This window comes from Capra hircus, chromosome 17 (genome assembly GCF_001704415.2).
Source record: "Capra hircus breed San Clemente chromosome 17, ASM170441v1, whole genome shotgun sequence".
NCBI classification, from domain to species: domain Eukaryota; kingdom Metazoa; phylum Chordata; class Mammalia; order Artiodactyla; family Bovidae; genus Capra; species Capra hircus.
In genome coordinates this window covers 7130813-7141257 of record NC_030824.1, presented here as the reverse complement: position 1 = coordinate 7141257, position 10445 = coordinate 7130813, and positions in this window count along the sequence as shown.

Here is a 10445-nt window from a genome sequence, read left to right as displayed (position 1 = left end):
ACAGCTAATAAACAACAACAGCTACCCCTCCCATTATGGGGCTTCCCTGGCGGCTCAGAGGGTAAAGCGTCTGCCTGCAATGCAGGAGACCTGGGTTCGATCCCTGGGTCGGGAAGATCCCCTGGAGAAGGAAATGGCAACCTACTTCAGTACTCTTGCCTGGAAAATTCCACGGATGGAGGAGCCTGGTAGGCTGCAGTCGGGATCGCAAAGAGTCGCGCATGACTGAGCAACTTCACTTCTCACCCCTCCCATTATAATGAGCATCCTGCATTCAGGATCTCGTTTACTCCTCATGTAGTCCTACAAGGAAAGTATCTTATCACATTTCACAGATCAGGCATGAGAATCCAGTGCCCAGAGAGGGGGAGTGACTTTCCCAAAGTCATACAGCTTTGGAGGTGCATAGAACCCAGCCTTGTTCTGCCTGACTCCAAAGCCTAGACTCCTAAGAGGGGGAGTTGAGCAAACTATTGATTCAATTGATTAACTGGCCACCCTCTTGGATGGATGGAATCAGAAGCCTGGAAGAGACACGGGGAGGGCCAGCAGTTCTGAAACTTGTCACCTATCAGAACACCTAGGCCTCTGGAGAATCTCAGCAAACACTGATAGAGCAAGCCTGAAATACCAACACCCAGCTGGTCCTAGAATCGAGCAGGTGTGAGGCCTTAGGGGCCACTGATGTGAGAGCCCCGCTTCCAGCAGGAAAACACATTTGAGAAGTCTGTACACTTCGGTTCTTCCTGCAGTCAGGCAAAGGCTCAGACACCAGAAGTCCCAGGGTCCTCTGGGACTGCTGACCTTAAAAGGGGCACGTCCCTGGCGCCTGTTACATGGCAGGTGCTGGATTTACACCTGGGGAGACAAGTCCAGCTTTGGATGGGGTGGACATGCGTGGGAGGGAGGGCCAGGCAAAACCAGCCTGAATGTTTCCAGATTGGCCCTTGTCTTGGAGGAATGTAAGAGCAGAGATCCCCCACCTCCAGAGGAAAACTTCCTCTGTGAGCTCAGAGGTCTATCGGGCTCATCTGTCCTGATCCTGTCTCACTGGCGTCATTCCTATAGAAACTGCAGAAGCTGACTGTTCTGCGCACCTGAGGTCCCCTCCACCTTCCAGATGAACTCTACCCTCCTTCCCCTCTCTTCCTTCTGTGCCGGGAATTTGCATTCTTCAACTATCACTCATCATGAGCAGGTAATTCCTGGGCACAGGCGAGGTGCCAATTGTCATGTATATGGAGCAAACAGAGCGGGAATGGTCCTGCCCAGGCAGGGTTTACACTCTCAGTGGCAAGCAAGTTAAGATCTCAGAGCAAAGTAAGGGCACAAGCAGGAGAATCGCAACCAAGAAGAAGCACTCGAAATGCATGAAGCAGGGGCCCTGCCTTAGTCTTAGAGGTGAGGGAAAGCTTTCTCAGGGATATCTCAGCTGAGACGGAAGGCATGTGACTTCACCAGGCAGAGGTACAGGATCAGGAGGAGATAGAATCTCTCCAGGAACCCTACACGGTTGGCCTGGCACTGAGAAAAGGGTGCGGGGGCGGGTGGGGGGGGCGGGTAGCAGACAGGGTCGGTGAGCAAGGTGGGGGCCACACGTCCTTCCTGGAGCTGGAAAGGGCTGGAGCTATGGAGAGAGCCCAGAGAAGATGCTATAGCCAGGCCACCCCGGCAGGAATCTCAGCTCTGCCACCTACCTACAAGCAGAGTGGGTAACCCGAGCCTTAGTTTCCCCAACCTCAGCAGCCCACTGGGGCGATTAAATGCACTCACGGGGTGGGTGAGTTGTTTGCTGTTGTTTAGTCGCTAAGTTGTATCTGACCCTTTGCGACCCCATGGACTGTCACCCATCAGTCCACAGGATTTTCCAGGCAAGAATACTGGAGTGGGTTGCCATTTCCTCCTCCAGGGGATCTTCCCAACCTAGAGATGGAACCCACGTCTCCTGCTTGGTAGGCGGATTCTTGATCACTGACCTACCTGGGAAGCCACAGGCAGACTGTTTAGCCTGATGTAAACGAAGGCTGGCCCCTTGCCTTGGGGGCCGGGGATCCAATACATTGCTTTCCCCGCTGCGGAGCTGTTGTGTGATGGGGACTTCTTCCTCCCGTCACCCCTGGCTCTGTTGGCTGAGCACCTCCACTCAGGCTGGTCCCTGGGCGAGGCCATTGCAGCATCCAGCCTGGAAGGCAGTGGTGTAACTCGGGGCGGGGGGAGGGGGGACACCTCCTTCCCATCTGAGCCATACACCACCCTGGGGACTGCGGTTCACTTTCAAGGCTGCCCCCATGCTTCCTGCCAGCTTTGGAAATGCAGTTGCCAACTTTAGAGCTTAATCGATTGCGCCCCGCAGACAGGTGACTCACCTCCCTAAAAAGAAGCAACCTCTCCTCTGTCCTGTCCCTTCCGGACTGAAAACAAAAAACTGGCTATAGACACAGAGTCAGAGTCTGGGGGCTCGAGCCCTGGTGCCCTCACCCCAAAACCCTTTAACGGTGTGTACCTGAGTCTTGGGACCTTGGCTTTCCCATTCTGAAACATACCAAAGCCTGCATAAATAATGAGGATGCTTAGAAGAGCTCGTAGGCTGTACAGACAACAGTAGCAGCAGCGGTCTCAAGGGCCACTTCCTGCTAAAGTGCAGCCACACAGAAATGCCAGGGGGCAGGGACAGGGTCTGATGGTTGGCTCTGCCCTTGGGACCCATCCCTCTTACCCTGGAATCCCAGTTTACAATCTCATGAAGTGTAAGCAAGTCGGCCTCACTGATGAGGGATCAGGTTTAGTGCCAGAAATTAATCTAGGTTTTTCTTTTTTCTTTTTGAGTTTGAAATAATGACACCTATGGGCAACACAGTGTATTGGTTGAAGTACTGGATCTGGAGATGCTAGATTCGAGATTTCTGCTCTTTATTTCCTGCATGATCCTCACCTCTCTGAGCTTTGGTTTTCTTGAGGATTCGATGGGGATGGCAAGAATGCCTTCCTCAGAGAGTTTTGGTAAGGTTTCAATTCACTAATATACAAACAACGCAAATCATGAAAGCATGTTTCTTTTATGCATTTTGCCCATTGGCCGCATTTCCCAGGATGCTTCAAGCCTTATGCTAAGTGCTCTGCCTAAGACCAACTTTAAGCCACAGTTCCCTCTCACGGGGACAGTGCCAGCCTCCTGACCCATCTACCTGCCCCCAGTCATGTCTCTCCAGTCCAGTACGAACAGAGCAACCACAGGAATCGTGTCATACAGTCACGAACTTCCCTGATGTCCAGATAATGATTTCTAAGTGTATTTCCCACTAAAAGGAACCAGGACCCCTTGGAGAAATGACTGACTCCAGGGCTGGGGCAGACTTGTAAACACAGCAGGTACACCCTGAACGGGCTTCCCTGCCAAAAAAAAGATACTTAGGGCCAAAAATGTAAGACAATTGCAGTGGATTGAAATACGTCAAATATATTGACATTTTTAAAAATCATGAGGTCATAATGTTATGAAGACAAACACAAACGCTGCCCCTCACTGACACCTTGGAAGGTTGCCGTGGCACCACTTATTACTTTGGAAACTGAATTACCAAAAAAAGGGATGTGATTGAGCATCTCTCCTGCCTTTGCTGTAGGAAAAGACCCTGTATACTTCAAGGTTACCAAACAGTGGGTGAAAGTTCTAAGTTATAGAACAGGGATGGCTCATATAAGCGGAATGATTGATGGCAATAGGAAACCATGATTCCAACCATAAACGAAATAATAATGTCCTAGGCTCCGACCATCGGTGACTTGTAAAGCCATCTGGGGAAAGGTTGAAGAGGAATTTCACAGCAGAGATCAGATTATCCCCAGACTCTGTGATGAGTCAATATCACTGCAAATGGGATAATCAGACATTCTGTTCTTCTCGACAGGACACAATGAGAAGTACACAGCAACAGCTCTAATTTGGACCTGAGTTCATCCAGGACTCTAGACTTAATGCTTTATTAAGGACAGAGAAGCTTGCCACATGATGCCTTGTGGGTGTTTATTCAGCTTAATCAGCCAAATCCAGCATGGGGAAAATTCTACAGGACACAGGATTCCATTTCTTCAATAAGCAACTGTCATTTAATAAAGAAGGGTAGTGACTACTATAGGTGAAAAGAAACTTACTAGGACCTTTCGTGGGTCCTGATTTGAACAAAACAACCTCAAAGACAAAATCTTTGAGATGACCAGAGGACACTGAGCATGAGCTGGATACTGGATAAAGGAAACAGCGTTAGCTGCACTTGAGGTAGATAATCATGGCAATGACTTTATATTTTTATTCATTTAACTGGCTGTGCCAGGTCGTTAGCTGCAACTTGCAAACTCTTACTGGCAGCGTGTGGGATCTAGTTCCCCGACCAGGGACTGAACCTGGGCCCCCTGCATTGGGAGGGCGGAGTCTTAGCCACTGGACCGCCAGGAAAGTCCTGGCAATGGCTTTGGTAAAAAGTCCTCATCTCTTTTAGGGCAATGTACTAAAGTATTTATCTGGCTCTGAGATTTGTTTGAAAATACGCCCGAGAAACGGAACTTGAGTTAATGATAGTAACCTGAGTTACTCAGTAACTCGAGTTACTGAAGTATTCAAGGGGAAAGGTATTGAAGACTACAATTTCTAAGAAATGTGTACAGGACTTCCCTGGCGGTCCAGTGGTTAAGATTCCATACTCACAATGCAGGGGACCCAGGTTCGATCCCTGGTCAGGAAATTAAGATCTCGGCCAAAAAAAAGAAATGTGTAAAAAGCGTAGATAGAGAGACAGACGTGTGATGAAGCAAATATAATAAATCTGTTAATGGCAGAATCTAAGTGGTGGGTGTATAAGTGCTCACTCTAACTTTCTTTCAATGTTGTTGTATGTCTGAAAATGTTCATAATAAAATGTTGGAGGAAAATACAGGAGGGGAAGATGTATGTGCGCGTAGGAGAAACTACAAGAGCGGAAGGCCGACCGCTATTGAAGGCGGTGGTGAATGCCTAGGGCTTGCTGTGCTATTCACGCTACCTCTGAATGCGTTTCCCAAAAAAGCTCATTTGTTGTACTAAAAAGTTTAAAAATACACAAAGCAAGATGGAAGGCACCCAGCCTACTGACTAGAACCTGAGTAGTCAATGGGCTCCCCAGGTGGCATTAGTGGTAAAGAACCCACCTGCCAATGCAGGAGACTGAAAAAGAGACGCAGGTTCGATCCCTGAGTCAGGAAGATCCCTGGAGGAGGAAATGGCAACCCACTCCAGTATTCTTGCCTGGAGAATCCCACAGACAGAGGAGCCTGATGGGCTACAGTCCACGGGGTCACAAAAATCTGGACATCACTGAAGCAGCTAGAATACACACACAGTCACTGAGTCATGTCCAAGTCTTGCGACCCCCTGGACTGCAGCCCGCCAGGCTCCTCTGGCCGTGGGATTTCCCAGCAAGAACAATGGAGTGGCACACCGGGTCAGAATGGCCATCATCCAAAAATCCACAGACAGCAAGCGCTGGAGAGGGTGTGGAGAAAAAGGAATCTTCTTGTACTGCTGGTGGGAATGTAAATTGATACAGCCACTATGAAGACAGTACGGAGATTCCTTAAAAAACTAGGAATAAAACCACCATATGACACAGCAGTACCACTCCTAGGCAAATATCCGGAGGGACCAAAATTGGGAAAGACACATCCGATGTTCATTGCAGCACTGTTTACAATAGCTAGGACATGGAAGCAACCTAGGTGTCAATCGACAGATGAATGCGTAAAGGAGGCGGTGTACATATATACAATGGAATACTACTCAGCCATAAAAAAGAGCACAGTCGAGTCAGTTCTAACGAGGTGGATGAACCCAGAGCCTATTATGCAGTGAGATGCATGGAGAGAGGAGCATGGAAACATATACACTACCATATGTAAAACAGCCAATGAAAATTTGCTGTATGACTCAGGGGACTCAAACCAGGACTTTGTAGGAACCCAGAGGGGTGGGGAAGGGTGGGGAGGCAGGAGGAAGGTTTGAGGGAGGAGACACACGTACACCTATGGCTAACTCATGCTGATGTATGGCAGAAATCAAACCAATATTGTGACGTGATCATCAGTCAATTAAAAATAAACAAGTATAATTAAAAAAAAAAAAAGAATACTGGAGTGAATTGCCATTTCCTTCTCCAGGGGATCTTCCCGACCCACCCCCAGGGATCAAACCTGGGTCTCCTGCATTGGCTGATGGATTCTTTACCACTGAGCTACCTGGGAAATTAAAGTGTTTATTTCCCCATAAAGATCAAGTATCTGGTATAAAGTCATACTCTAATTTCTATCTCAGATCTGAAGGTAACAAGAGGCTGAGGGAGTTCACGCAACACCCAAGCAGGGGCACATAAAACTCTCTTGCGTGAACACAAAACACCTTCCCAGAGCTCTTCAAATAAAGTCACGATCTGGGGATGCTTGCAACTCTGATCACTTAGGATGGGCTGGGTCTTTCCATTTAAAACCTGGAGAGGTCAGTCAGTAAAGAAATCGCATCTTGGAAAAGATGCCCCAAGACACTGTTAGAAGCAAAAATTATTTAGAAAACGATGTCTATACCTTCCAGTTTTTAAATAGAAAAAGACCTGCTTCCTGGGAACTCCCCCTCAGTCGTGCCTGTGTGTGTCAAAATAACAGTAATGACTGACGTGAGAGACAGGATGGAGAACACAGTGCATTTTCAGAACAAAAAGTCTGAAGGACTTAAGGTCTGTGCATTGTGAAGGGGCTTCCCAGGTGGCGCTCGTGGTAAAGAACCCACCTGCCTGTGCAGGAGACGTAAGAGACTCAAGTTCGATCCCTGGGTCGGGAAGATCCCCTGGAAGTGGGCATGGCGATCCACTCCAGTGTTCTTGCCTGGAGAATCCCAAGGCCAGAGGAGCCTGGCGGTGTATGGTCCACAGGGTCACAAAGAGCCAGACACTGAAGCAACTGAGCACGCACACACGTGCACTGTTAAAGGCAAGGCTCCCTGGAAGGAGGAGAGACAGACCGAAGGATGGTTCAAGGAGGAGCCCTATTTTACTGCGTGCTTGATTCAAGACTTCCTTGGTACTACGCTTTTTAAAAATGAAACAAAATCATGTCTTTCTAGCCACAGAGGACACCAGAAATGCTTGACTCTTAAGAGTCTGCATTAAAAAAAAAAAAAAAATGAGCAAGCTTGAGAAATCAGACATCCATACGAAACAGAATTCTCGTCCTGAAGGCAGAAGCTTTGGGAGTCAAAAATCTCCCCCCTTGCCTTTTAGTTAAGCCTAAACTCTTGGTTTGGGGAACTGATGAAAGTTTGCACAGGGATCCCCAGCAACATAACCATTTATAGAAGCAAAGAAAGGTCCTTCATCTACGCTACATTTCCAGCCCTTTACATCAGCTTCTCACAACCAGCCATGCTTCTGTCCAGAGGCTGCCCTCACTACGTGTTAAATTCCTGTTCACCTGGACACTGGCTGTGTGGTCAATGACCCCAGGGAGAGGAGAGCTCACTTACCACTTATCTCTGCCTCTTTCCTTTCCCCATGTCCTTTCAACTGGGCATCCAGGCTGAATTTTCCAGGTTCCCTTTTTGCTGTGGACCTGAATGTCAGCTAGCCAGCTGCTCACTGCGGGGACTATAAATGTCACTTTCAGATGAACTAGCTCCTGCTGTTTAAAAATATCCCCGGGGCACTCCACTTCCAAGGCTCTGAAGAGCAAGCATAAGCCAGGCAAAGTGGGAAAAGTTCTGTCCCCTCCTTTTAATCCCATTCCTCGCTTTATTTCAAAATCCCTAGATGTCATTTAAAGCCCAAGCTGCCGTCAGCAATACAAAGTCATTTTGGCCCTCCTGACACGTGCAGAAAATTAACCCCGAGCAGGTCGGGTGTTTGTGAAATGTTTTCTGGAACAAGCCCACAGTGAAGGCCCAAGACGATCACTTTCAAAAGATCTCCTGGCTTCTCTCTCCGCAAGAGATTTCGTAAAAACCCTCTAAAGGAAGATGCCGCCTGATGAAATGTCTCCTATTTTTCAGGACCCAGGGGGTGAAACAAACAGAACCAAACAGCTCCGTTCCCATGCAGGGTCAGATGGCTGTCTCAGGGACTGGCGGAGGACATAAATCGGCTCTGTGCCACGGTTACAGAGTGTTCTGCAGCTGGGGTGTGTGTGTGGAGGGAGCACGGCTTGTAGGACAAAGGTCACGTCCAGATCCGAGCCAGAGCTGGGCAGGGAGGGGAGCCAAGGCCGCACAAAATGGCATTCCACTGTGCTCCAAGAAAAGATAAGGGGACCGCAGTTCAGTGGCCTGGCAAGTGGAAAAACCCGAAGGGCGCTGAACTGATACACACGATTTCAGCGGTGGGTATGCCAGGTACAGCTTCACCCTGCCAGAGTGACTTCATTTCTGGGCACGTTTTTCAAGAAGGAAGAGTTAGCAAATAGTGAGTCTCACGGGATTTTCTCCAGTGGACTTACAAGGAGGAAGCGTATTTCTTACCTGCTGCCCGGGTTCTCCTGAAGCCTGGGTATCATCAGAGGGAGCCTGGAGTTGGGGATGAAAAACGTGCAGGTCAGGGACTCGGTCAATGGCGGGGCTTAGGTTGTTTACCGAGACTGCTTCACTCCAGCGGAGCTCACACAAGCCTTTGGAAGAGCCATCTCTCTAAACACAGACATGTCCTCCGATGTCTCTGGGGGGAGCCATTCATAACTCAGGGAAATTTTTTTAACACTCCATTGAAAACACTCTCCCTAATGACTCCAAAAAATTATGATCTGGGCAGAGGGTCAGTAAGTGGCGGGACCACTGGGCTTTAACATCAGATCGATCTGACTCTGAATCCTTGCTCTGTCACCTGTGGCTTTGGGCAAACGGCCAAGCCTGTTTTTTCATCTCATGACGTCACCAACATGGTTGAGAAGAATAAATAAAACACTATAAACTTCCCTGGTAGTCCAATGCTTGTGAATCCACCTTGCAACGCAGGGGAAGAGGGTTCGATCCCTGGTCAGGGAACCGAGATCCCACATGCCGTGGAGCAACTGAGCCCTCGCATTCTGGAGCTGAAGGGACACAACTAGAGAATTCCATGTGATGCAAAGCAAGATTCCTCACGATGCAACGGAGATCCCGTGTGGTGCAACCAAGACCTGAAGGATCCTCCAGCCTACCCCTTTATCGTACAGATGGGGAAACTGTGGCTTGAACTGGGGTTGGTGGGTCACATGATCTGTAAGCAGAGGAGGAGTAACAGAAATCCTCAAGTGGCCAAGACCTGCCATGTCCGGCCCCCGACCCTGCGTGGTATAACCTCCGCCCCGGGGGTCCCAGGTTAACATCAACGCAGCTCTGAACTCCAGCTGCCCAAGGGGGAGGAGATGGAGCCAAAGCACAGAGTTCCTACAGGTACAGCGAGTTGCCTTGCACAGGGATTTGCCCTGAAGACTCTGGCTCCTCTACCCTGAATTCTTCCTACCTCCCAGCCAGCCACCCTGACACCCCTGGGGCAGTCACTGCCTTCCCGGCGGGGCCTCAGGGCCCCCTGGTGGCCATTCAAGGCCCAAGCTGCAGAGTTGGCCCATTGCCAAGCCCAGCTCACTTGTGGCCTTTTGCCCAACTGAGTTTCAGAGCAGGGTCCCACCCTGGATGCTGCGGCCCAAACCCTCCTCCCGGGGAGGGGATGATTCCACCTACGGAGTCCCATATCAGCTTTGTCCCCAGGGTACCCCAGTTCTAAGAGTTCCATTTACCAAAATCTCCCTATGGCTCAGAGTATCTGATTGTTACGTAGGATTGATTCTGAGTTTCCCTGTTTGGCCCATGGGTCAGCAGGGAGTTGTAGCTTTTTGTTGTCAGTGCCAGCCTGGGAAGGGTCTGTCCTCCTCCTCCACTGACAGCTACAGGGCAGGTGAGAAAGCTGGATTTGGAGCAGGCCTGCTGGGAGGATGCTGATGCTGACGGCCTTTGGAAGCCCTGAGCTCTAAGGACCCAGCTGCTCTGAACCAATGTCCCTTCTCTGACTCAGTCAGGGTTCAGGTGGAAACAGCCAGCCAGAGAGGGTAAGGGATCTGTCACAGGTACTTGAACTTAGGTGACTGCTGTCTGTTGTTTAGTCCCCCAGTCGTGTCCAGCTCTTTATGACCCTCCCTCGTCCCCCCGCCTCCACAATGGTAACCCAACAGGCTCCTCTGTCTATGTAATTTTCCAGGCAAGAATATTGGCATGGGTCGCCATCTGCTACTCCAGGGGATCTTTTTGAACCAGGGATTGAACCTCCATCTGCACTGGTAGGTGAATTCTTTACCACTGTGCCACCTGGGAAGTGCTAGGTGACCTGTAGGGGTTACTTAATGTAAGCTGTCTCTGGAGGGCTATATCCTGGAGTCTGATGCTGGAGCTTGAAGCCCCAGGCCAG